The sequence below is a fragment of the Chrysemys picta genome, chromosome 6 (assembly GCF_011386835.1).
Source record: "Chrysemys picta bellii isolate R12L10 chromosome 6, ASM1138683v2, whole genome shotgun sequence".
NCBI classification, from domain to species: domain Eukaryota; kingdom Metazoa; phylum Chordata; order Testudines; family Emydidae; genus Chrysemys; species Chrysemys picta.
In genome coordinates, this window is record NC_088796.1 from 97,115,781 (window position 1) to 97,142,623 (window position 26,843).

The window sequence follows — 26,843 nt, forward strand, 5'->3', positions numbered from 1 at the left end:
GCAAAGATGCTTTCTACAATCTTTCTCTCTCAATAGGTATTTGTTTTGATTTATTTGAGCTACTGTTTTTAAAAAAACAGGCTCTGATTTTGCACCCACAATTAATTGGTTGTGCCTACAAATCAATTATTTAGATCTGAAAGTGCTATCATTTGCACTCACAATCAATTGTGAATACAAATTTGTGGGTGCCAAATTAAAGGACAAGTTGATTCCGCTTTAAGAATTTTCCCTTTTATATTCTTTACCAAATAATATTCTGAAGCCTATGCCTAAAACCAAATGTGTGTCTAGCAGCAATAAGTTATGACACTTTGCTATCACACTTCTTGCTACCATGCTTCAAGAAATATTGGTTTAGTGGTTAGATCAGCATCTGGAAGGTAGAACCACCTTGAAATTGATCATAGGTTGTAAATATTAGCATCCTAATTCCATCCATTTAGTTGTTTTTTGAAAGCCAAGCTGTAAGGCCATGAAATTTTAAAAATCAATGAAAAGAAAGCAAATATCATACAAATCTACTTTCTGTGTTATCCAACATAAACAAACCAGTGCACATGAAATGATAGAGTTAATGTGGAAAAGGAACTGAGCAGGTCCACACAGGTGTTTCCTTTCTAAATGATTTATCTATAGTTGCTCTTTCTTGTGTGGAGTTAAAGGTTTAGCACAGCTGTGTTTTATAAATAAGGCAGCGAGCCATATGTATTATGGAAGAGTGCATGTGAAGGAAAACCATAAGAGAAAAGGGATCTAGCCCACTGTGGGTACTATGCAGTGAAGACAGAGATATCTAGCTATTACAACTTTCATAGATTCTAAGGCCAGAAGGATACATTCTGATCATCCCAGCTGACCTCCTCTATAACACAGGCCATATAATCTTACCCAATAATCTCTGTATCAGGTCCCTAGCTTTTATTTAAGATGCAGTTTATGTTTTACAAAGATATCCAGTCTTGTGAGATTTCAAATGATGGACAAGATATCACAAATGGGGTACATGTAAGGTTTCCATTTTAATGACCCAGACCAAATGCTGACTTCAATAGAAGATTTACCTGAGTAGGGTTAGCTGATTTGGCTCATGCTCATGTTATCATTCACATCTTTATCTTTATACAGTTCACTGCTCCCCCATTTTAGGGTTTGTTCTTTCATGGAGCAGGAGAGAGATGCAGTGAGGAGATTATCCACACCTTATCCAGAGGAGCTTGCCCCATCAAGTGTGGAGTTACTTACCATTGTGTGAGTTGTCTGGGTACTCCTGGTACCCCAACCCTTTGCAGGCAATGCAGCAGCCTATGCTACAGCAACAGCAAATTTCCACAAAAATAGTCCTGGACCTGGGCATTGCACCACAAGCACCGCCACTCCCTAGCCCCAGTATGCCCCCTTCCAGTGCTATACATCTGTTCATAACCAGAGGAGGACAGTGTCCCCAGAACGCACCATCCTGAACATGACTTGGATTCTCCACACTTTGTGAGCACTGCCAGTACACTCACTGAGTTAATCTCCCTTTCCAACCACCAATTTGTGATGGAATTACATGCCTGTATTCACACCCTGCACACTACAAGGTATGCCTTGTAAGGTACCATTTGAAACATTATTAGCTGGTCTGTATTGTCCTGATAAAATATATGTGGCAACATTTTATGCAAAATTATAAGATTTCCCCGTATTATGTTAACAACACATATTTCAAACCCCACAGCCTTGCCCAAACAGAGGTTTGCAAACAGGTCTGTCCTAAACAAAGGAATATGTGCACTGCTTAATTTGCATTTAAGCAGTAAACAGAGTCATCAAGCAGGAAGGGAACCAAAGAAAGCTCAAAAAGGTGAAAAAAAGACAGTAGGGAATATCCTTTCACATAGACTTTGTCTCCTAATGCCCAGATGGACTGTTCTTCAAAAGAGGGACTGAAACTATAAAAAGGAGGGGTAAAGATCCCCAAGACACCCTCCTTTTTCTCCCCATTGCATTCACTGCACCTGAAGCAACAAAGGAAGCATTCGTTGGACTCTGGGAAAGGGATCCTGACTGATAGGGTTTGGTCAGCAAGACTGCTGAAAGAATGTGATGAGAAATGTTTCTTGAATCTGATATTGTTTGTTAAATTAGGTATTAGTAAACATATTAGCTTTATTTTTCTTGTAACCATTTCTGGCTTTTATGCCTCATTACTTGTACTCACTTAAAATCTCTCTCTTTGTAGTTAATACATTTGTTTTACTGTTTTGTCTAATCCAATGTATTTAAACTGAAGTGTCTGAATTACTATGTTAGTTTAAGAAATAGCGTTTAAAATATTTTGTACGTCCAGGAGACAGGGCATTCATACATTTCTAAGGGAAATTCTATGAGTGGGGGTGTGTTGGGGTCACCCTGCAATATAACCCAGGCTGGTGAGAGCCAGAGCATGACCAAAGTGTGGCTGGCAGACAGCAGTTATGCACAGATACTCGGGGTGTAGCTTTCATGCTGGAAGGCCCAGGTGGAAGCTACTTCAGCAGCTCACTGAGGCACCGAGGGTTGCAGGGCAGGGGTGACAACAGCTACTCATTAGCATGTATTGTACCCTGGTATGTCACACAGATGCAGATTTGCAATCCTTCCAGTGTGAGTTGGTTAGGCTTTCCAATACAAGCCAGGTTTCTTGGTTCTGTCTTTAAATGTTGTGCTGAAATCTCAGGGTTCCAATAACAAATGCTAAACAACACTGAGCAGTGAAGAAACCTATATAATAGAATAAATAAATATTGTTACTTGCAATGGAGAATAGGCAAAAATATTATTTACACATCATCTAGGTGTCTGTCTATAGAACTAGATGCCGAGACAGAGTGGATTTTAGCTAAACATTGATGAGCCTTCACGTAATATTTATTGTTGTTAGTATTGTTCAGCACAATTGCAGATAAATATTTATCTTATTAAATTGCAGCCTATGGATAATATATAAATAGTTCAAGATTGAAATGTAACAGACTTTATATTTGGCCTACTTCATGGTAACATAGAACTCTATATGATCTACGGTCCTCTGTTATTAATGCCAATTATCAGTCTATATGTTACCATGAACTGCATCTTATAACTGTCTCCTGGTCTAATATAGGGAACCAATCCAACTCCCAGTGTAATCAATAGAAAGACTTTCAGTGGGAGTGGGTCTATAAAGAGAGACATCTAAATAGAGTTACCTGTATAATTTCAAGAAAATTTCACCTCTTTTTCTGTTTGTGATTTGTTCATGAGCAGATTGTGAAATCCCAGATGTATTCACTGTAGGTGCTTGGTAATACTAATAATAAATAATTATTAAATTCATCAGTTTCCTTCAGGAAATCATTCTTAGTCTGCAGACCATTCACATTCAGATTTGACTCATCAGGAGTCCTTCACACCACCAAGTGGTCCTCTATCTTAATCATATGACTGACCATAGAATCATAGAAATGTAGGGCTGGGAGGGACCTTGAGAGGTCATCTAATCCATCACCAGTGCTGAGGCAGGATCAAGTATACCTAGACCATCCCTGACAGGTGTTTGTCTAACCTGTTCTTAAAAATCTCCGATGACAAGGATTCTACAACCTCTCTTGGTACCCTATTCCACTCCTTAACTATCTTTATAGTTAGAAAGCTTTTCCTAATATCTAACCTAAATCTCCCTTGCTGCAGATGAAACCTATTACTCCTTGTCCTACCTTCATTGGACATGGAGAACAATTGATTACTTCCTCTTTATAATAGCCCACCCCATATTTGCTGAAGCGATGCGATGGTTAAATGAAAAATGTCTGTTGAAACAAGAATCTTGTATGGTTTGATAAATTTACAGAGAAGTAGCCAATAACCAAATAAAGAAGTTGTTAAAATTAATTCATTTTATGTCTCTGTAGAGATTGGTTTTTTAAAAAGAAATACAGTTCTGGAATCAAAAAGTTAACACCAGAGCTTCCCAGCAGGTCAGGTTTTAAGCTTACAATACCAGCCTTGACAGTGATCACTTAAACAAGCTTTTCATGATTAACACAGTTCTTAGTGCCAGAACCTCAGTTGGTTTAAATAGCTCAGCTCAGTTAAAGTCACTTGACACCACCCAAAGATCTGCCCACAGTATTAAGGCTAGAGTGGTCAAACTTGCCAAATGCCTTAGACAAATAGTTATGTTTATCTCCATATTTTCAGTGTTCTAATAATTCCATATAGTAAATGAAGTGAAGCGCAAAATATACTGCAAATTCTAAAGTAACTATTTCTTTATCTAAGTCCAAACTGGCAGGTTTTTAAGGGGAGCCACTGTATTATAGTAAAAGATCTGTCAGCATCTGTTTTGAACATAACAGCCATACTGGTTCAGAGCAAAGGTCCATCTAGCCCAGGATCCTGTCTTCCAACAGTGGCCAATGCCACGTGCCCCAGAGGGAATGAACAGAACACCTAATCGTCAAGTGATCCATCCCCTGTCGCCCATACTCAGCTTCTGATAAACAGAGGCTAGGGGGGGAAAGATGTTTTTCAGGGGGATATATAACTAGGTAGGTAAGAAAAATTCATCTTTATATTAAATAGGAGCCAGATATTTTTCTTGGATATGAATCGGTGGTTCCCATTAAAGCCAATGGAATATCTAGCCACGTGCAAAGGCACAATTTGTCCCTACAGATTTTGTTCCAGGAAGTAATGTGAAGGAGAGATGGTCTTTCAGGTAGCTAGAGCCAATCCTGTGGTGAGCTTTGAACATGAGCACAGAAACCTCAAACTTGAAAGGGGGGCCAGTGTAGACTACAGCACACCTGAGTGGTGTGCTCATCCTCAGTGAGGCACTGAGAAGCTGGGAGATGGCACTGTATACGTTTGTTACAATGGAGATATACAACGGAGTGTCAGCAACATACTGCAGGCACTTCGGCCATTATTGTCTCATCATCTCCGTCACTTCATATTTATATTAGGGTTGTACCCAGAGACCTCAATCAGGATTTGGGCTCCATTGTACCAGCACCTAGAAAGACATTGTCCCTGCCCTGAATGGGATGGGGAAGAAGAGAACTAACTCTTGTGTCTGTCTGGTGATGGAGTGGAGGGCTGTAATGAACCTCTGTGTTCAGTTAAAGCGGGATGATCTGAACCATTTCACTTAGTAGCAGCTGCAGAGGGACCCAGGAGGTAATGCTGTCTCAAGTAGCATTAAATCCCCCTTAAAAATCTGCTTGGATCTCAGGGGTTAACAGGCATGACAGTTCAAACATCCAGGGTAGAACTGGTCAGAAACTGGAAATCTTGTCTCATGAAAAATGTCATGGTTTAAAAAAAAAATCCATAAGACAGGCTGCCAAGGCGGAGTGCTCTGACTCCCCAACCACGTTATCATAAAAATCCAAAGAAAATTCAGTCATAAGATTTGGAAATAATGTTAAGAGACTGTTTGCTTATAAGCCCTTAGGTTATGGACATTCAGATCTGAGAGTCAAAATCTGGGTACAGGGCTGCCCAGAGGATTCAGGGGGCCTGGGGCAAAGCAACTTTGGGGGCCCCTTCCATAAATAAAAGTTGCAATACTATAGAATACTATATTCTTGTGGGGGCCCCTGGGGGGCCCGGAGCCTGAGGCACTTGCCCCACCCCCCACCCTCCCCTCCCGGGCGGCCCTGTCTGGCTATCAACCCAGATTTTAAACATCTTCTCTAAGCATGCATTTAAATCAGACACTTAATGTTATTTCATCAGAGATTCATGTGGCCCCATAGGGTTGGGGTTTTTTTCCAGCTAGAGTGCAAACATTTCTGATTAACTAGTTTTCTTTTAAAACATGAACAATTCCGCAAGACAAGGCCACGTTTCTCCCTGATTTATTTAGTGGTGATGAATAATGGGGGTGTTCAGAGCTGCTTCAGTTTTCTTTCCATTCTACCTTTAACAGACTGACATTTTCCCACTGAGAGCTTTTGAAAGAGCTTAAGCTTTAAATCACAATTTTTCTCTGATGAAAAGGCTTTATGCTTTCCACTCTGACCTCTGCATTCACTATACAATGCACTTATCCCTACTTAGGAGCTTTCATTCAGAGTGAACAAAGTAAAGGAGCATCTTACTCTTAATTGACTTAGGTGTGATATCTCTAACGCATTCAGCTAAAAAAGTGCAGAAAAAAAGACATTGTCTCACTTAAGTACAAGGTTTATGTGTTTCTCTTGTGGGGCAGTGTTCTCTTTTCTCTCCCTTTTTAACTTTACACATATCTTTTCTTTCTTTTTTTTAAAGAAGCAAGTCTTTTGTTAGCATATCATGTCATTATTTTATAATAAGTGAACATCAGTGGAGGGAAAGATTTTAACATGCTGAAGTATACACAGCAGCAGAATTGTTATGCAGATTGGAAAAAATAATCTCAACTACACATATATAATGATGTGTTCTAAATTAGCTAATCCACTCAAGAAAGAGTTCCTGGAGTCACTGTAAATAGTTCTCTGAAAACCTCACTTCAGTGTGCTCCAGCAGTCAAAAGGGCTAATAATGTTAGGAACTGTTAGGAAACTAATGTAAAATAAGACAGAAAATGTCATAATGCCACTATATGAATCCATGTTGCACCCACATCTTGAAGACTGTGTCCTGTTCTGGTTGCCCCATCTCAAAGATATAGTTGAACTGGAAAAGGTTAAGAGAAGGTCAATGAAGATGGAATGGTTTACATACAAGGAGAAACTAAAAAATTAGAGCTGTTGAACTTAGAAAAGAGACGACTAAGGGGGGATATGATAGAGGGTTATAAAATCATGAAAGGTGTGGAAAAAGTGAAAAGACTGTTATTGCCCACAATACAAAACAAGGGGTCACCCAATTAAATTAATAGGCAGCAGATTTAATACAAAGAAGAGAGAGTACTTTTTCACACAATGCAAAATTAATCTGTGGAACCCATTGCCAAGGGATGTTATATGGAGATATCCTATCTCCTAAAACTGGAAGGGACCTTGAAAGGTCATTGAGTCCAGCCCCCTGCCTTCACTAGCAGGACCAAGTACTGATTTTGCCCCAGATCCCCAAGTGGCCCCCTCAAGGATTGAACTCACAACCCTGGGTTTAGCAGGCCAATGCTCAAACCACTGAGCTATCCCTCCTGTGATAGCCAAAAGTATAACTGGGTTCAAAAAAGAACTAGATAAATTCATGGAGGATAGGTCTGTCAATTATTATTATCCAAGAGGGATGCAACCCCATGCTTGAGGCGATCCTAAACCTCTGACTGCCAAACGCTGTGAAGGGAAGACAAGGGTGGATCACTCTATCTGCCATGTTCTGTACACTTCCCCAGTGCTCTGGTACTGGCCATTGTCAGAGACAGGATGCTGGGCTAGATGGCTATTGGTCTGACTCAGCATGGCAGTTCTTATACATACAGCATGGAGAATTTGTATTCAATTTACATTACTGCAATATGATAGTTACCTAAAAGCTAATTTGTGTTATATAACTGCTCTACAATTCAACAATGTATCAGGCCAAATACTGCTCATGCTCCATTGTAAATTTGGAGTTAACCTATTGATGTCAATGTGTAGATGTGAGTAGAATCAGGCAAAATATGTCAACACTTTAAATTCATCAAACTTTTACATCAACAACAACAACAACAAAATAGTCCACATTCCCTCTCGGCATAATTCAATCAACTTCAAGGAGACTACACCAATAATTAATTGAGCATACAATGTGCAAAATATTTAGGTCCTAATTCAGGCCTGGTGTAAGTGGGTAAAATTCTAGTGGACATCAAGTGAATTTTGCCTACTCATACTGATCCAGAATTTGACCTACAGCTTGTGCAAATAAACAAACAAAAGCCAGATATGTAATGACCTGCTTCTCCAGGGTTTCACAATCACGTAACTCCACTGGGCCTTATTCTCCACTGCCTTAGGTTAATTTAATGCTAGCATAACCCTATTGAAACAAATGGAGTTACACTGATGTAATTCAGTAGAGAATTTAAGTTAAGGAACACATTAACTTAAACAGTGCTATTCCTTATTTAAGCATGAGGAGAAGCAGATTAACTGTAATCAAAGTAATATTTTTAAAGTATATTTTATATTAAGATCTATTAGAGAGAAAGAGAAGATCTGTGCACAAAGGTTCTATATACAGATTTGAGGGGAATTATATGGTATAAGATTCTTACTGATCCACCACTTTGTGAGGTTATTCTGAAAGTAGTGCATTCAGAATAATTATTTTCTGTCCGTAGCTCAGTTTCCAGAGGTACCTTCCACTGTAGTTGATGCTCATGGGAATTATGTGTAGAAGACTGAAGCATCCTTGATGAACCTCACCATTTTTCACCTGGGAAAAGGTGTGATATCAACATACTGACCCTGGGATAGATTCTGATCTCAGTTACTATGGATTTACTCATTGACTTTGTTGAAGTTGGCTGTTATATGCACCAGTGTAACTCAGATGAGAATACCGTACCCTAACTCTACAAATAGAAGTGTGCTGTTATATTTTCAGGCACTAAGTCACTTACATACTGGTCCAACAATTCTTTAAAATAGAGAAATATGTACACATAATAAACATGTAAAGAAATAATCAAATCAGATACTTAAAAACATCCCTAAAATTTGTCTGCATCCAGGGATAAGTCCTGCTTTCAGTTACACTGTTGTAAATCCAAAGTAACTCTACTGAAGATAGGGAAGTTTTTCCAGGTATGCACAGGTGTGAGAGAATTTTGCTGTGACATCTGGTCCTGGCTGCCTTAGGCTTGGTCTACACTATCAACTTACGTTGCTAGAACTACATCGCTCAGAAGTGTGGATTTTTCACATCTCTGAGCGACGTAGTTATACTGACCTAAAACCTTGTGTAGACACAGTTGTGTCCCCTTGACAAAGCTACCACCTCTCGGGGAGGTGGAGTACGTATGACAATGGGAAAAGCTCCCCTGTCGGTGTAGGTAGCATCTACACTAAGCACTATAGTGGAGCAGCTGCACCAGTGCAACTGTGCCACTGCAGCGCTGTAATGTAGACGGAGCCCTTGCACACCCAAAACTCGTAGGCTTAGATCTGTGGCTGTTACTCCTCATAGCAAAATAGATGGAGAGCAGCCTGAAGAGGGTAACTAGGAACTTCCTTAGCACAGAGGAATCCCTAGTTGGTGTAGCTGGTTCTAAATCACCTTCTCACAGCCCCTTCCTTAGCATAGAGGTCATGTTGGGGATATGTCCAAAGTGCAGTGCATTCCTGTGATCCTGGAGTGGCAGGACAATGTATATAAGGGGAATTCATTGTCATTATAAATTAGAGGAGCCCTGAGCTTGCTCTATCTGAAGCCATATCTGTCCCTGGCAGCCCCAAGATCAGGAGACTGTAAAGGTGGCTTTTTAAATGGTGGCACCAATACATAAAATCTACAGTAGCATAATCAGAGAAATAATTAGTCTTTAGCAAAAGGTAGGCATAAAATCCTAAACTAAAATATATTGTATAATGCAAGGAGGAATATACCAAGAGTCTGTCTCTAACTCTTCCCCCCGTCCTCCAGCTACACTGCCTCAGTTGCAATCAACAGAGGCATTTGAGATGGATTTATTTGGTTATATAAGATATTGATCTCCTGGAGGGGCATTCTGTATGAGGCTCCCTCAGTTTTAGAACTCACTCCGCCGCTTTGTTCAAAGTAGTCTGAAAATGTTGACTTTCTCAATGTACTGCAAAGCCCACCATTTTGGGTAGATATTTGGAGAAGGCTAATGGGTGGGGCTGTGTTGTGGGTTGATTTTGTTCTGGAGTATGTTCTTACTGAATGACCATGATACTTTGGGGAGGTTTTTTCTTTTTTGTTTTGCTCTGTTTTGTAGTGTATACAGGTTGCATTTTGAACAGACAATAAAGGCATCTGTGGTATAGCCGTTCTCTTCAGTTGTTTAAATCCAAATGAGTAAGACTTGGATTTTCAAAGAAGCCCTGGGAAGCCCAAATTCTACTCAGTCTTTGGGAGTTGGGTACATAACTCCCTTAGGCCCCTTTCATAGCCCCAGATCAAATTAAAAAAAAAAAACATCTCTGAGCAGTGAAGATGGTTCTGCACGCAAAGGTTATAGAATGGAATGTTCACAAAAGTGGAAAAATATAAATACTGCCAACAATCAGAAGTTTATGGCTCAGCCAATTGTGATTCCATTAATTGCACCCCTGGTGGTCTAGTGGTTAGGACTTAGTGCTTCCACAGCCTTGGGTTTCATTCCCGATCAGGGAACAGGACTTTCGGAGGACTGGACTAGATGACCTCTTAAGGTCCCTTCCTGTCCTATGATTCTAGTTCTTGCATTTTGTGTGAGTCCTGGAGGGTGAAAGAAATTCCCTGGCAAAAGGAAAACCTGTAAAATATGGTTGTTTTTTTCTCCTGTCACACAACAATTTCAAATCATAACACTTTTTTGTATTAAATAAAAAGCCTTTGGCTGTTTTCAAATTTAAGATTAGTTAAAAAAACTGCTATAGTTAGTACTGTGATGGGTTGGACCCCTTGGGAAGTCACCTGGTGTGCTGAGATACCACTGAGTCTACCTGTTCTGCCAACATGGGCACCCTTTTACCTGTCTTGCTGAGTCAGGCTCTTAAAACCTCCTCTTACACGCACAGAGGCACGGCCACACCCAGCTGCAGATCAGCTCTGGGAAGACTCAGGTTAAGGGACTTGCTTCAGCACTCAGATGTCCACTTTCCTTGGAGTAACAGACCCAAAGATATACTATTTTCTCCTCTTCCCTCAATATGGAAGAGGGTATGCACAATTTCTCCCTGTCCCCCATAGTTAGAAATCACATAAACGGGGTTCTTTCCCCCAGTTCAGTCTTATTTGTTTCCAGCAGTAATCTTGGATGGGATAGTAGGGGAGAACTGATGACCTCACTTCCCACCCTTAAATAGGATTTGCATAAGGTGGGAGTCCTTTGTTTCCCTAGTTTGACCGCCCCCTTCCCTTACAGTGGAAAGTTACAAGAAGTCCCAGGGAATGTTTTAGTATCAGGTGACAAGACCACCTGACTCTGTAGATTATAGCGTACATGAGACAGGGGCAGTATGGAGGGTCCACAGGAAGGCCAAGCTTTTCACAGTCCATTGTCCTTGCTGATGGCCATCCGCCCTGTCTGTCTTTTCCATCCTTGTACCTGAAGTGTCTGCAGTTGGCGTCACTCAAAGTAGCATAGTTGAAATACAGATACATAGTCAATGTTCCTAATTTCAGATACAGAAATGATACATGCATACAAATAAGATAATCACATTCAGTAAATCAGAACCTTTCCAATGATATCTCACATGAGCCATCTTGCATAAAGTATATCTGTTATGTCATATTCATAAGCATATTTTCATAAAGAATATGGAATGACACATCACAAGTACATTCTAAAGATCCCAAATAAATGACTGATGGAAGCTGGCATATTGTATTACTAGTGTTCTTTTCATGAACATATATTTTGTATTCAGTTGAAAATCCAGACTATTTTAATGTTAAATGGTTATTAAAGTAGTAAAAACCTTTGGGGTGCTAGTGAGGTGCTAGTTGTCAATTATAGGTGGAATTTAAATAACCCACATAGTAATGTTCAATCTCAGCAGCCATGGACTATCAATTGTGGCTTTTTAAATATGAATCATCCAGCATAATGTTAGACACATAATACAATACTGTAGATCTGTCTTTCTTAAAATAGCAACAAATATAATAACCACTTCTAATATGATAAGAAAGCAAGCAATACAATTGTCATTATTAATGTTAATGTTAAAATTAAATAAAAGTAACAGAACCACTTTCAGTTCTCTCTGCTAATTAAAACCTGCAATACTTACTGTATTTTATGGCATTCGTGATGACAAATTTTGCAGCATAAATATTACACATTTTATTCCACTCAAAGGACAGGAAATTATCACATTTGAACCTTAATATATAGTAAAATCAATGGGAATTTTTGCCTTGACTTCATTTGATACTGAATCGAACCCGAAGTGTGAAATTCAGTTCTATAATATGTATGCAAAACTCCCATCAACTTCAGTGGTTGAAAATAGCCACATTTTGTCCTCAGATTATAAATGCATTTGTTCTGAAAATAATTTATGGTCAGGATATATCTGCTACTAGTAAAGTTATATAAAAAATGGACACTACAATCACAATTGGCTAAAGCATAAGCAATGTAGAAATGGGGAAATTTAGTTAGTTTAATCTCAAATGTTCAATTTTCCCGTTTTTCTCACTCAAAGGTGCAGAAAAAGAAGGAAAAAAAGAAAGAAACCCACAACAAAAAAGTCTTCATCTGCTCTATAATGAAATTTTAAAAGTGTGAATATCTGGCCATATGTTCCTATGGTTTGCATGCTGAAAAGCACATTGCAATTTGCTTCAAAACCTGTCTTCTACTCCTATGCATAATCTATAGCCTCCTACTTGGTATGGTTGGTATATTCAACACAAAAATAGTCTTGCATAAAAAATCCGCAAGAGAACAGCAATATAAAAAAGGCTGTGTGGTTTGAAGAAAGGAGGGAAGGGTCAGGACAAAGACAAATTGATACATATCCTACTCTGGGAATACAAAGATGAAATCCTGGGTTCTATAGAAGTCAATGGGAGTTTCGCCATTGATGTTAATGTGACCAGGATTCTATTCTATATAAATAAATAGAGATATCCTATCTCCTAGAACTGGAAGGGACCTTGAAAGGTCATAGAGTCCAGCCCCCTGCCTTCACTAGCAGGACCAAGTACTGATTTTGCCCCAGATCCCTAAGTGGCCCCCTCAAGGATTGAACTCACAACCCTGGGTTTAGCAGGCCAATGCTCAAACCACTGAGCTATCCCTCCCCCCATGTATCTCTGTACTGTTTGAGCACCTTCCAGTAGTTCATTAAGCAACATGTTTAACATTTGTCACCTGTTTGGTCTCTCATCCTCTCCCCAGGGGGAGAAATGTGTGCAGTGTTTTGTTTTAGAATTACTTTTTTCTTTCCACACGTGCTCACGGACATGATGTTATGTGTCTGTGTTAGAGAAGGCAAGGTCAAAGAAATGTGCCTAGGGTGGGAGGTGGTGCGGTTTGTGTTGTAATGGTCCTTAGTTCCTGAGAGAGTTTGTTACACTATCTCAGACCAGCCCTTGAGAAAGCTCATTCTCCAGCACCGATGAGCTTAACTCTTCTTGTAGTTCTGTTGTGCTAGCAGAGAGAAGCTGTTGACCGCAGTTTCCATCACAGCTCTTTAGGTGATCTTCTAGATACCCTGGGCCCAGGCCATTTTGCTCGACGAAGATAAAGCCCAAGACCTTGAATTTGATTCAGCATTCTCTGGGAAGCCACTGTAGAGAGTGGAGGACAGGTTTAAGAAAATAAGAATGGTCATACTGGATCAGACCAAGGGTCCATCTAGCCCAGTGTCCTGTCTCTGGCAGTGGCCAGTGATAGATGCTTTTGGCAGTTGGAGGTTTAGGGACACCCGGGGCATGGGATTTCATCTCTGACCAGCCTGACTAATAGCCATTGATGGATCTATCCTCCGTGAACTTTTCTTATTCCATTTTTTGAGACCAATTATACTCTTGGCCTTTACACCATTACCCTGGCAATGACTTCCACAGGTTGACTGTGCATTGTGTGAAGTACTTACTTTTGTTTATTTTAAACCTGCTGCCTATTAATTCCATTGGGTGACCCCTGGTTCTTGTGTTATGAGAAGGGGTAAATAACACTTTTTTTTCTCCACACTATTCATAATTTTATAGACCTCAATCATATTCCCCATCAGTTGTCTCTCTTCTGAGCTGAACAGTCCCAGTCTTTTTAATCTCTCCTCGTATGGAAGCTATTTCATCCCCCTAATAATTTTTGTTGCCCTTCTCGGCACCTTTTCCAATTCTAATATATCTTTTTTGATATGGGGTGACCAAAAATGCATGCAGTATTTAAGGTGTGGGCGTACCATGGATTTATATAGCAGCATTATTTTCTGTCTTATTATCTATCCCTGTCCTAATACTAACATTCTGTTAGCTCTTCTGACTGCCGTTGCACATTAAGTGGATGTTTTCAGATAACTATCCACAATGACTTTGTGATGGGGTGGACTAGACCCTGAAGCCCTCCTGCTGGAGGCCCTGTGGCCCTGCCACATCCTGCCCCAGAAAAGGGATGTAGGGAAGTCCTCCAAGCTGCCTAGAGCAGCTGTGTGGGAAGCAGCCAATCAGGGCCCAGCAGGCTAGTATAAGAAGAGCTGCAGGGTCAGAGCAAGTTCAGTTCCTTGTTAGAGCTGGAGGAGTGTGGATGGTGCTCTGGACTGGCTTCTGGGACTCCACCAGGATAAGGCTCTGAGGTAAGGGTGAAAAATGTGTGGGAACCATGGGGAAGTGGCCCAGGGAATTATAGCATCAACACAGTTTATTTAAAGGCACATGGCTGCTATCTATAGGATCCCTGGGCTGGATCCCAGAGTAGAAGGCAGGCCTGGGTCCCCCCTACCAGACACTGGGAAAGTGGCCTGGACTTTGAGGCACCCCAAAAGAGGGACTGAACTGTAGTGGTCCAGCTGGAGAGCTGGGGCCAGAAAGGCCCTGAGAGGGCCAAGATATTGCCTCCAGGGAAAGAGCCCTGGGGCACCGCTCTATTTCGGAGCAGAGACAAACTAAGAGAGACATCACAGAGTGCACTGAGAGAGGCCCCTGTTGGACTTGTACCCCGAAAGGGGTTTGCTTTGCTTTTATCTCACTGACAGACTGTGTATGACTTGACCAGAGGGATGAGTCAGCAAAGAACCACCACAAACAGGTAGAGAGAGACTGCAGGCATATGCACTCAGCCAGGGGGCACTTGCGAGAGGTGAGTACAACCCCATTACAGACTCCAAGATCTCTTTCTTGATATGTAATGGCTAATTTAGACCCCTTTTTGGGGGGGGATTTTCCAATGTGCATTATTTTGCACTTATAAACATTGAATTTCGTCTGCCATTTTGTTTCCCAGGAACCCAGTGTAGTGAGATCCCTTTGTAACTCTTTGAAATCAGCTTTGGACTTAACTATCTTGAATAATTTTGTATCATCTGTGAATTTTTCCACCTCACTGTTAACCCCCTTTTTCAGATCATTTTTGAATGTGTTGAACAGCAAATGTTCCAGTACAGATCTTTGGGGGATCCCACTTTTTACATCTCTCCATTGTGAAAACTGACCATATATTGCTACCTTTTTGTTTCCGGTCTTTTAACCAGGTATCCCATGACTGTTTACTTTTCTTGGAAGTCTTTGTCAAAGGCTTTTGAAAAGTCCAAGTACAATATATAAACTATATTTTATTCCCTCAAAGAATTCAAATAGATTGAGGCATGATTTCCTTTTACAAAAGCCATATTGACTCTTCCAAAACTTTATCTATTCGTCTGAAAATTGTGTTCTTTAATGTAGGTTTAACCAGTATGCCTGGTACTGAAGTTAGACTTTATTAGCCTGTAATTACCAGGATCACCTTTGGACCCTTTTTTTTTTTTTAAAAATGTGTTCTATTAGCTATCCTCCAGTCATATGGTACAGAGGCTGATTAGAGCAAAGGGGACCCCCTGCTGGTTTGAAGGACTCCAGGTGTCTCAGATCTGAATGTGAATGATCTGCAGACTAAAATATGTTTTCCTGAAGGAATTTGATGAATTATGTATTATTATTAGTTGATTTATTTAATTTATTTATTTACATTACCATAGCATCTACAATGAATACATCTGGGATTTCACAGTCTGTTTATGGAGAAAAACACAACAGAAAAAGAGGTGAAATGTTCTAGAAATTATACACCTAGCTCTATTTAGATGTCGTCTTTTATGGATCCAGGTTTAAAATGATGTTCTACAGACCCACTTCCACTGGAAGTCTTTTAGTTGACTATACTGGGAATTGGCTCAATCCCTTTATAAGAATAGGAGACATTTCAAGGATGAAAAATTCTCTACTTTGCAGTTCATGATAACATATAGATTGATAATTTGCATTAATGATAAAGGATTGTGGATCACGTACAGTTCTATGTTCCCGTGCAGTAGACCGAATATAGAGCCTGTTACATTTCAATCTCAAAATTATTTATGTACTGCCCATAGGCTGCAATTGAATAAGATAAATATTTATCTGCAACTGTGCTGAACAAAACTAACAACAATAAATATTATGTGAAGCCTCATCAGTGTTTAGCTGAAATCCATTTGTGTCTCAGCTTCCAGTTCTATTATGGATAGAGAAGCCTAGATGATGTTTAAATAATATTTTGTCTATTTTCCATTGCTAGCAACAGTATTTATTCTACAGAAGAACCTCAGAATTACAAACACCAAAGTGAAAAACTGAGCAGTCAACACACACCTGATTTGGAACCAGCAGTACACAATCAGACAGCAGCAGACAAAAAAAAAAAGCAAATATGATACAGTACTGTGTTAAATGTAAACTACTAAAAAAATAAAGGGAAAGCTTTAAAAAAATTGACAAAGTAAGAACTTTCTGTGCTTGTTTCATTTAAATTAAGATGGTTAAAAACAGCAGTTTTCTTTTGATAGTAAAGTTTCAAAGCTGTATTAAATCAATGTTCAGTTGTAAACTTTTGAAAGAACAACCATAACATTTTGTTCAGAGTTACGAACATTTCAGAGTTACGAAAAACTACCATTCCTGATATGGTAGTAACTCTGAGGTTCTACTGTATTATACAGGTTTCTTCACTGCTCAGTGTAATTTAGCATTAGCTGTTGAGGCACTGAGATATCAGCAGAACATTGATCTTATAATTCTATTCATTTTCAAACATAGTGAAGGCTATTGGATTTAAAGAAAGAAAGACTGACTTCAAAGCAAGTACAGACTCCATTGGTGTCAGCCTCTGATAGAAATGCCAAACCACATGAGAAGCCATTGGATACAGCTATGTTGTTTCCAAGGAATATGAAGGGATAAGAAGGCTCTCTGGTGAGATAAAGTCATATTCTGTGAACTTCTTGGATCTCTCGGAACAGAAGCAGAGACTAATGGATCCTAAACCAAAGACATGTTCTGGAATGCGATAAATAGCTTTCTAAAGACTACTCCTCAGTTCAGAGGGTTGTACTGGATCCAAAGAAGCCTCCTGAATAATTATGGCCAGTATATCCAGCTTCTACTTTCAATGTAGTGGTTCAGATGCACCTGAATCCACAGTCAGATTGTTTCCCAGATCCACAGGAATCATCACCTGAGGGAGAAAAGGAAAGCTCTTGTGAGTCGTCCTTCTCACACTTCTCCACCAGCTAACCTAAAGAGAAAAGAAGAATAGTCTCAGCATTCCCTGGACACTTCTTTTCCACTCCCTAAGATGCCATCGGACTGCCCTAGGAAGTTTGTTTCCCGTCTCCATTCTTCAGATGCTAGGATCAGTGATATTGTCAATAGTGTCTTCACTGGATCCAAGATTGGATCTGCAATCCCTCGGCATGATTACCTGGTAGTGATGTTGCAGTATCAATGTCACTCTGGAGACAAAATCTCTTGTTTACAAAAGTCTCCCTGATGACCAATATAAACTGGCAAATCGTTTGATAACTGAAGGCCGAACAATAGCAAAACATATATTCAGCTTCCTTTGATATTACAGATTTGGCAGCAAAAACAATTGCATCTATCATGACACTGCACAGACATCATGGTTGAGATCTTCTACTCTTCCTTCTGAAGCTCGATGTAAAATAAATAGCTTTGCTTTGAGAACATAAGAATGCCCATACTGGGTCAGACCAAAGGTCCATCTACCTAGTATCCTGTCTTTCAACAGTGGCCAATGCCAGGTGCCCCAGAGGGAATGAACAGAGCAGGTAATCATCAAGTGATCCATTCCTTGTTGCCCATTCCCAGCTTCTGGCAAACAGAGGCTACGGACACCATCCCTGCCCATCCTGGCTAAGAGCAATTGATGGACCTATCCTCCATGAATTTATCTAGTTCTTCTTTGAACCCTGTTATAATCTTGCCCTTCACAAAATCCTCTAGCAAGTAGTTCCACAGGTTGGCTGTGTGATGTGTGAGAAAATACTTCCTTTTGTTTGTTTTAAACCCACTGGCTGTTAATTTCATTTGGTGACCCCTAGTTCTTGTGTTATGAGGAGTAAATAACACTTCCTTATTTACTTTCTCCACACCAGTCATGATTTTATAGACCTCTATCATATCTCCCCTTTGTCATCTCTTTTCCAAGCTGAAAAGTCCCAGTTTTATTAATCTCTTCTCAGACGGCAAGCCATTCCATACCCCTAATAATTTTTGATGCCCTTTTCTGCACCTTTTCCAATTCCAATATATCTTCTTTGAGATGGGGCGACCACATCTGCACGCAGTATTCAAGATGTGGGCGTACCATGGATTTATATAGAGGCAATGTGATATTTTCTGTCTTCTTATATATCCCTTTCTTAATGATTCCCAACATTCTGTTCACTTTTTTTTGACTGCCACTTCACATTGAGTGGACATTTTCAGAGAACTATCCACAATGACTCCAAGATCTCATTCTTGAGTGGTAACAGCTAATTTAGACCCCATCATTTTATATGTATAGTTGGGAGGAGTGCAAACACTAATCCGAGAGTTAAACCCACCACCTGACATGCTCCTCCCTTTCCTATTCAGGGACCCCATTCACAAAAGTGTGCTAAGATCAGAAGTCCAGTCTTTGCTACTAACTGGAGCAATGATTAGGTGTCAAGTGAGGAATTATCAGGGTTTTTACTCCAGACATTTTCTGATACTGAAGACAAAGGGCTGAAAAAGCTTAATGCCTATATTAGAAAAATCCACTTCTCTGTGTTTACTTTAACACCTATAGTCCCCTCCCTTTCAACCCTAGATTGGTTTGCAGGTCCTGAGCTAAAGAGTGCATACACTCATATTTCTATCAGACCACATCATTGCAAATATCCGCACTTCCCAGTTGGGCAACATTGTTTCCAACAAAATGTCATACTTTGGGCCTTTCAACTGCCCCCAAAGGTTTATACAAAATGGCTATCTATGGCAGCAGGGTATTTTCGTTTACCTTTATTTGGATGATTGTCTGCTCAAAGCCTCATTAAATGAGGCCAAGGACATTCATTTCACTAGTTTACTTTTTGAAAGATTAGGACATTTTATAAATAAGAAAGTGCCTTCTTCTTCCTACACAGAGAATTCTGTTCATAGAAGCAGTTCTTGATTCACAAGAAAGCAAAGAATTTCTGTCAGTTGAAAGTTTCAGAAGCTTCCATCTACCATAAGGATACTACATAAAAATCCTACTCAAAAAGTAATATTTTCCCAGGTCTATAGGGTCTCATAGCTTCAGCAACATACATCACACCTGATGCCAGGCTCAAAGTGAGACCTCTTCAGCTTTGGCTGGTGCAGAATTACAAACCAAGCACAGACAGCATATTCGGGACATAGTAAAATTATCTTCAGGATAGACAATTTGTGACATAAAGGACACAGTGGGTAAATGTTCTGAATGGGTCATCATTCAACCCCTACCTCTATATTGACAATCACCTCAGATCCTTCCCAGAGCAAGTGGAGAACATATCTCAACAACCTATATGTTCAAGATCATTGATGTTTTCAAGAAAAGTCACTACATATAAACATCCTAGGTTAAGAGCTATCTGTCTACCCCTCAAATCTTTTTACCTCACATCCTGAACAAAGTAGTGCAGGTCACCACAGACAACATGATGGCAATGTATTTTCTGAACCAACAATGAGAAGATCACTGAACTTCTACAAAGAAGCAATCAAGTTATGGGATTGGTATATCCACTACAACATCTGCCCAATTGCTCTGCACCTACAAACAAGGACAATGACATAGCAGATCAGATCATCAGAGATTTCATGCAATTACACAGATGGTTTCTAAATGACACTAATTCAAGATACTTTCAGTTTATGGGGGACTTCTGGACATAGATATCTCCATCAACAGGCAGACCATGAAATGTCCCTATTTTTGCTCGAGAGGGAGCAGAGACAGTCTATCAATATTGGACACTTTGCTCTAAATTGAGAGATGGATTTGTTACATGCTCTCTCCTTCCCCACCACCATTTCTTATACAAAAGGAGATAACAAAAGATAAGACACAATGCCACCAGGGTAATTCTAATTGCTCCATCATGGGAAAGGTAACAGAGAAGATCCACATACTATTATCTTTCCAAGAAAGTGTACAAATTTCTTCCAGTGATGTTGTACATATTGCAGCAGAATGGGAACATATATTACTTGGATCATCTTTTTCTACACCTAGATGTATGGGCTATAGGACTTTAATGGACCATGAAAAATCTTTCACTTTGGAGGTACAACAGATTTTGATTAACACTAAGACAGTCAACAAGAAAGTATAATGAACTTAAGTGGTCCAGGTCCATGGACTGGATAAGCAACAAGCATCTCAGGCACCAATTCAATGTGTTCTTGAATACTTCCTGAATGTAAAGTCCATGGATCTTTTTGGATCATCTCTGAAAGTACACTTAGTGGCACATGATGTGTTCATAGGTAATAAATCTGTCTTTGCACGTGATACAGTAAAGAAATTTAAGAAAGGTCTGTTAATATATATATCCATCAATAAAAGACCCAGCACCATCATGAGATCTCAATTTAGTTTTAACATGGCTCACGAATCCTCCTTTTGAGCCTATGGTGGATAGTTCTTTGCTTCATTAGTCTATTAAGATAGCTTTTATAACTGTCATTATATCAGCCAGGATAGTAAGTAAGTTACATGCCCTCATGGCAGACCCCCCCCCCCTTCACTATCTTTCATAGAGATACATTTTTGTCCTTAAGACCACCCTCCCAAGGTGGTCTCTAAAATGCATATTAATCAAGCAATTAACATGCCAGTTTTCTTTCCTAGACCATGTGCCCATAAGAAGGAATCCATATTACATATCTTTGAAGAGGCTAAAAGAGCATTATCTTACTATATTAATAATTTCAGAAGTCCCCTAAACTTATTTCCTATATTAGCAACTGTAAAGGTCATTATTTAGGGTCAGACAGTGTATAGAAGAGGATATAGGATTCTTTCTCCCTTAGAATTAGAACAAATTTACCTAGAGTAGTGGCTACCATTTCAGCATGCCCCAGACACATTTGCATTGTTGAGCTGTGTAAGGCTGCCACATGGAGCACTGTTCATCATACTACAAAACACTATGATCTAGATCTGGCAACTAAACTAGATGTTCAGTTTAGGAGGACAATATTCTAATTCCTTATTGATTCGTACTTTGAGCTGCACCATTCATTCATGGGATACTACTTGCTAAACTATCCCATGCGTAGGAATGTGCAGAGGACAATCAAACAAGAAATTGAGGTTTGACTTAATTATAAATAGAATTCTTCGAGATGGCCTCTGTATAGTCACACTCCCTGTCCACCTTCCCCTCTTCTTTGGAATTCTGTAAAATCCTGACTTTGAGGAAGTGGTGGAAAGAACTGAGATGATAGGGAATGCCACATCCTCTTTTACAGCCTCAGGGTATATCTACACTATGAGAGTAGTTCGATTGTACTTAAATCGAATATGTGGAATCGATATTACAAAGTCGAACGTATGTATCCACACTAAGGACAGTAATTCGACTTTGTGAGTCCACACTAACGGGGCAAGTGTTGACATTGGAAGCGGTGCACTGTGGGCAGCTATCCCACAGTTCCCGCAGTCCCCGCTGCCCATTGGAATTCTGGGTCGAGCCCCCAATGCCTGCTGGGGGAAAAAATGTGTCGAGGGTGGTTTTGGGTAACTGTTGTCATCCAACCGTCACTCCCGCCCTCCCTCCCTGAAAGCGCCGGCGGGCAATTAGTTCGCGCACTTTTCTGGTGAGTGACAGCGCGGACGCCACAGCACTGTGAGCATGGAGCCCGCTGTGACCATCGCTGCAGTTATGGCCGTTGTCAACACATCGCACCTTATCATCCACATTTTCCAGAGACAGATGCTGAGAAATCGGGCGAGGAGGCTAGGGCAGCGCGGTGAGGACATGAAGTCTGAGAGTGGCACAGACCTCTCACAAAGCACGGGACCCCGCGCCGTGAACATCTTGGTGGCAATGGGTCATGTTGATGCTGTGGAACAGCGATTCTGGGCCCGGGAAACAAGCACGGACTGGTGGGACTGCATAGTGCTGCAGGTCTGGGATGAATCACAGTGGCTGCGAAACTTTCGCATGCGGAAGGGAACTTTCCAGGAACTTTGTGAGTTGCTGTCCCCTGCCCTGAAGCGCAAGGACACCCGGATGCGAGCAGCCCTGACTGTCCAGAAGCGAGTGGCCATAGCCCTCTGGAAGCTTACAACGCCAGACAGCTACCGGTCAGTCGCGAATCACTTTGGCATCGGCAAATCTACCGTGGGGGTTGCTGTGATGCAAGTAGCCAACGCAATCGTTGAGCTACTGCTGTCAAAGGTAGTGACCCTTGGAAACGTCCAGGTCATCATAGATGGCTTCACCGCGATGGGATTCCCAAACTACGGTGGGGCTATAGATGGAACTCACATCTCTATCCTGGGACCGGACCACCAGGCCAGCCAGTACATTAACCGAAAGGGCTACTTTTCAATGGTGCTGCAAACACTGGTGGACCAGAGGGGACGTTTTACCAACATCAATGTTGGATGGCCGGGCAAGGTTCATGACGCTCGTGTTTTCAGGAACTCTGGTCTGTTTAGACTGCTGCAGGAAGGTATTTACTTCCCGGACCAGAAAATAACTGTTGGGGATGTGGAGATGCCTATAGTGATCCTCGGGGACCCAGCCTATACGCTAATGCTCTGGTTCATGAAGCCCTGTACAGGTGCCCTGGACACTGAAAAAGAACTCTTCAACTATCGTCTGAGCAAGTGCAGAATGGTGGTGGAGTGTGCTTTTGGACGTCTCAAGGGGAGATGGAGAAGCTTACTGACTCGCTCTGATCTCAGCGAAACCAATATCCCCATTGTTATTGCAGCTTGCTGTGTGCTCCACAATCTCTGTGAGAGCAAGGGGGAGACCTTTATGGCGGGGTGGGAGGTTGAGGCGAATAGCCTGGCTACTGATTACGCCCAGCCAGAAATCCGTGCGATTAGAAGAGCCCAGCGGGATGCGCTGTGCATCCGGGAGGCTTTGAAAGCTAGGTTTCTCAGTGAGCAGGGTAACCTGTGACTATTAAGTTTGTTTAAAGAGGAGCTGAACCTGCCCCTGTTTCTTTACCCACTTACTGTTGACTATCCTCTCCAGCTACATACCCCATTCACCCCCCCCCCCAACACACGTTTAAAAATAAAATAAATGGAACTTTGTTAATGAACACCGTTTTCTTTATTACGGATTTCGCAGTAAAGTGTTGATACTGGGACGCAGACTGTGGTGGGGAGCGGGCGTAGTGATGGAAAGAACGCTTTTAAACTGGAGGAATGACAGGCTCCTGCTCCTAGAGTGGTCTGCAGTGGTGGACTGGTTGTTTCAACGGAGCCTGCCACCCCTCCTTTTCGGGACTCTGCGTGTGGGGGCTATGTGACTTTGTGGCGGGGGAGGATGGTTACAGATCCCCTGCTGCGTGGCTCTGTGATCCAGGATAAGGACTGCTGCATAAGATCTCTAAATGCCCTCCCCTGCCACAAAGTCACATACCCCCCCCTCCCCACAGAACATGAAAACCACCTCCCAGACTGACCAGGGTGCCTAGTGACTGCAATGTGTGTGTGACCTTCTGCTGAACCTGCCCCCGTGTCTGTACCCTGGTAAAGGTGACTGTCCTCTCCAATTACCAACCCCCTTCCCCCTTCAAACACACTCTCCCCTAAAAGAACATGATGGAAACAGTAATTAACAGAAATGTATCTTTTATTAGCAACTACACAGTTAGGGCATGAAACTGGGACAGGGGGCTTGGGTGAGGCGGGAAGGAAAGGACTTATCAAATTTTTGGGAATGAGAGCCTTCTGGTACTTGAACAGTCTGCAGGGGTGGAGTGACAGTTTTCACGGCCCCTGCCGCCCCCTCCTTCTTGGGACTTTGGGTAAGGGGGGTATGGGAGTTTGTGGCGGGGGAGGGCGGTTAGAGATAGACTGCAGCGGGGCTCTGTCCTCCTGCCTCCGGTCCTGCAGAACATCCACAAGGCGCCGGAGCATGTCCGTTTGCTCCCTCATTAGTCCAAGCAGCGTTTGAGTCGCCTGCTGGTCTTCCTGCCGCCACCTCTCCTCCCGTTCGCTGTGTGCTCGCTGGTATTGCGACATGTTCTCCCTCCACTGAGTCTGCTGGGCCGCATCGGCTCAGGAGCAGCCCATAAGTTCTGAGAACATGTCGTCCCGTGTCCTTTTCTTTCTCCGCCTAATCTGCGCCAGCCTCTGCGAGGGGGATGCCAGGGTAGGTCGGGAGACAGTCGCAGCTGTGGGATGGGAAAAAGGGAGTGAATTCCTCACAAAGATAATTTTTTGTGAACAATGAACATAGTCTTTCTCTGTGAACAAGACCATGCACAGCACCTATCACATGCGCACTCAGGACAAGGTCGAATTTTCGGCCTTCGCATTCAGTGCCTGGGGTCTTGCAGTGGAGATCAGACAAGCAGGGCAGGACAGCGGAATTCGGGTAGCAGCTGACTTTTGGCTGCTTAAAACTTAAATTATAGCAGTGCCCTCCTTTCACGTTCAAAGCAATGCTCCTAGCATTGGCCAGTTCCTGCTGCGTCACCATGAGCGACATCACTCTGCTGAGAATTTCTGAGACGGAGAAAGAACACATGCTGCGTGAAAGCCAGCAAAAACCAGGGCCGTATGCCGCCATGCTCTGCAAGGCAATGATCCCAGAGTACTTGATGATAGCCTGGCGAGGAAAAGTTTCCTACCATGGAGACACAATAAGGCCGCTCTCCCCAGGAACCTCATGCAAAGGCTTTCCAATTACCTCCAGGACAGCTTCGTGGAGATGTCCCATGAGGATTTCAGCTCTATCCCCGGACATATAGACCTTCTTTTCCAAGGTAGCTGCACTGGCAAGGACTAAAAAGTAGAGCGCCTAGGGCAAACTAATCATGAAAAACCCATTGTTAATATTCCTGTTCTGTTCAAAATAAATGTTTACATGTTTAAAACACTTACCGACTGAGCCTTCCCCTGATTCAGGGTCCGGGTTAACACCTGGGACGGTTGGTAGGGGATCTCTGTGAGGGTGATGAAGAGATCCTGGCTGTCTGGGAAATCAGCATTGTAAGCGCTGTCGACTGCCTCGTCCTCCTCCTCACCTTCCTCATCTTCCCCGTCCGCTAACATCTCCGAGGAAGCGGCCATCGACAATATCCCATCCTCAGAGTCCACGGTCAGTGGTGGGGTAGTGGTGGCGGCCGCACCTAGAATGGAATGCAGTGCCTCGTAGAAATGGCATGTCTGGGGCTGGGATCCGGAGCGTCCATTTGACTCTTTGGTCTTCTGGTACGCTTGTCTCAGCTCCTTGATTTTCATGCGGCACTGCGTTGCATCCTGGCTGTATCCTCTCTCCATCATGGCTTTTGAGATCTTCTCGCAGATCTTCACATTCCGTCTTTTCAATCGCAGCTCCGAAAGCACTGACTGCTTTCCCCCCACACAGCGATCAGATCCAAGACTTCCCGATCAGTCCATGCTGGGGCCCTCTTTCTATTCTGAGATTGCATGGTCACCTCTGCTGGAGAACTCTGCATCGTTGCCAGTGCTGCTGAGCTCGCCACGATGTCCAAACAGGAAATGAGATTCAAACTGCCCAGACAGGAAAAGGAATTCAAATTTTCCCGGGGCTTTTCCTGTGTGGCTGGTCAGAGCATCCAAGCTCGGACTGCTGTCCAGAGCGTCAACAGAGTGGTGCACTGTGGGTTAGCTCCTGGAGCTATTAGCGTCGATTTCCATCCACACCTCCCTAATTCGACATGGCCATGTCGAATTTAGCGCTACTCCCCTCGTTGGGGAGGAGTACATAAATCGAATTTAAGAGACCTCTCTGTCAAACTAAATAGCTTCGTTGTGTGGATGGGTGCAGGGTTAATTCGATTTAACTCTGCTAAATTCAACATAACTTCCTAGTGTAGACCAGGCCTCACTGTCAAAACACTGAGAAATGCTAAGGGAAGGAGTGGAAGGGTCTGCATTGTGTATTTGGCTTATCTCTAAACAAAGCCCTAAAAATGTGTTTTCCAATATGCTGATACCCATATGCAAAGAATTTCTTTGAGAAAAAGACCATTTTAATTGTATTTGTTTTTTGTGTGTTTACCCCTCACCACTATTGTTTTAGAAAATATCCTTCATTTTTAGAGTCATCTGCTAACACTTGCTATGAATTGGTATATGCATTCTTCACTGATAAATTGGAAATGTTTTTCTTAGATGTGGGAGGAAGCATTGTGATAATTGTTAGAAATAGCCCATCCACCAATGTTCTCAAGTGCCCTCAGTTAAAATATCTTCCTTGAGTTTTTTCTGTGTTCGGCCCCCTGGAAATTCCTGGATCTCTGGCTCTCCCAAAGGCAATAATATGCTGCCTTTAGTGAAGGGGAGGATGTTTATTGCTGAGCTGCTGTTGTTCCCATAAAAGAAACCAAATAACCAATAGCCTGGCTTGTTAGTTGTTCATACAATTTAACTCTTCCAGGCTGGACACAAACAAATGAAAAATAGTCATCCTCTATGAGCCAAGTTCAGCTCTTTAAGGGTAAACAAACATTTCACTAAAATGGTCTAG

General features: G+C 41.8%; 1 long non-coding RNA gene across 2 annotated transcripts; it reads left to right on the forward strand.

Annotated features, from left to right (window-relative positions):
- The first annotated feature begins 14,349 nt into the window (after positions 1–14,349).
- LOC135972493 (uncharacterized) lies at positions 14,350–16,527 on the forward strand. 2 transcript variants are annotated; one of them, XR_010588952.1, is made up of 4 exons: positions 14,350–14,414; positions 14,814–14,917; positions 15,795–15,860; positions 16,373–16,527. It is a non-coding gene; the product is annotated as an uncharacterized LOC135972493 (long non-coding RNA). The 2 variants fall into 2 exon arrangements; XR_010588951.1 differs by having other exon boundaries at positions 14,352–14,414; positions 14,784–14,917.
- The last annotated feature ends 10,316 nt before the right edge of the window (positions 16,528–26,843 follow it).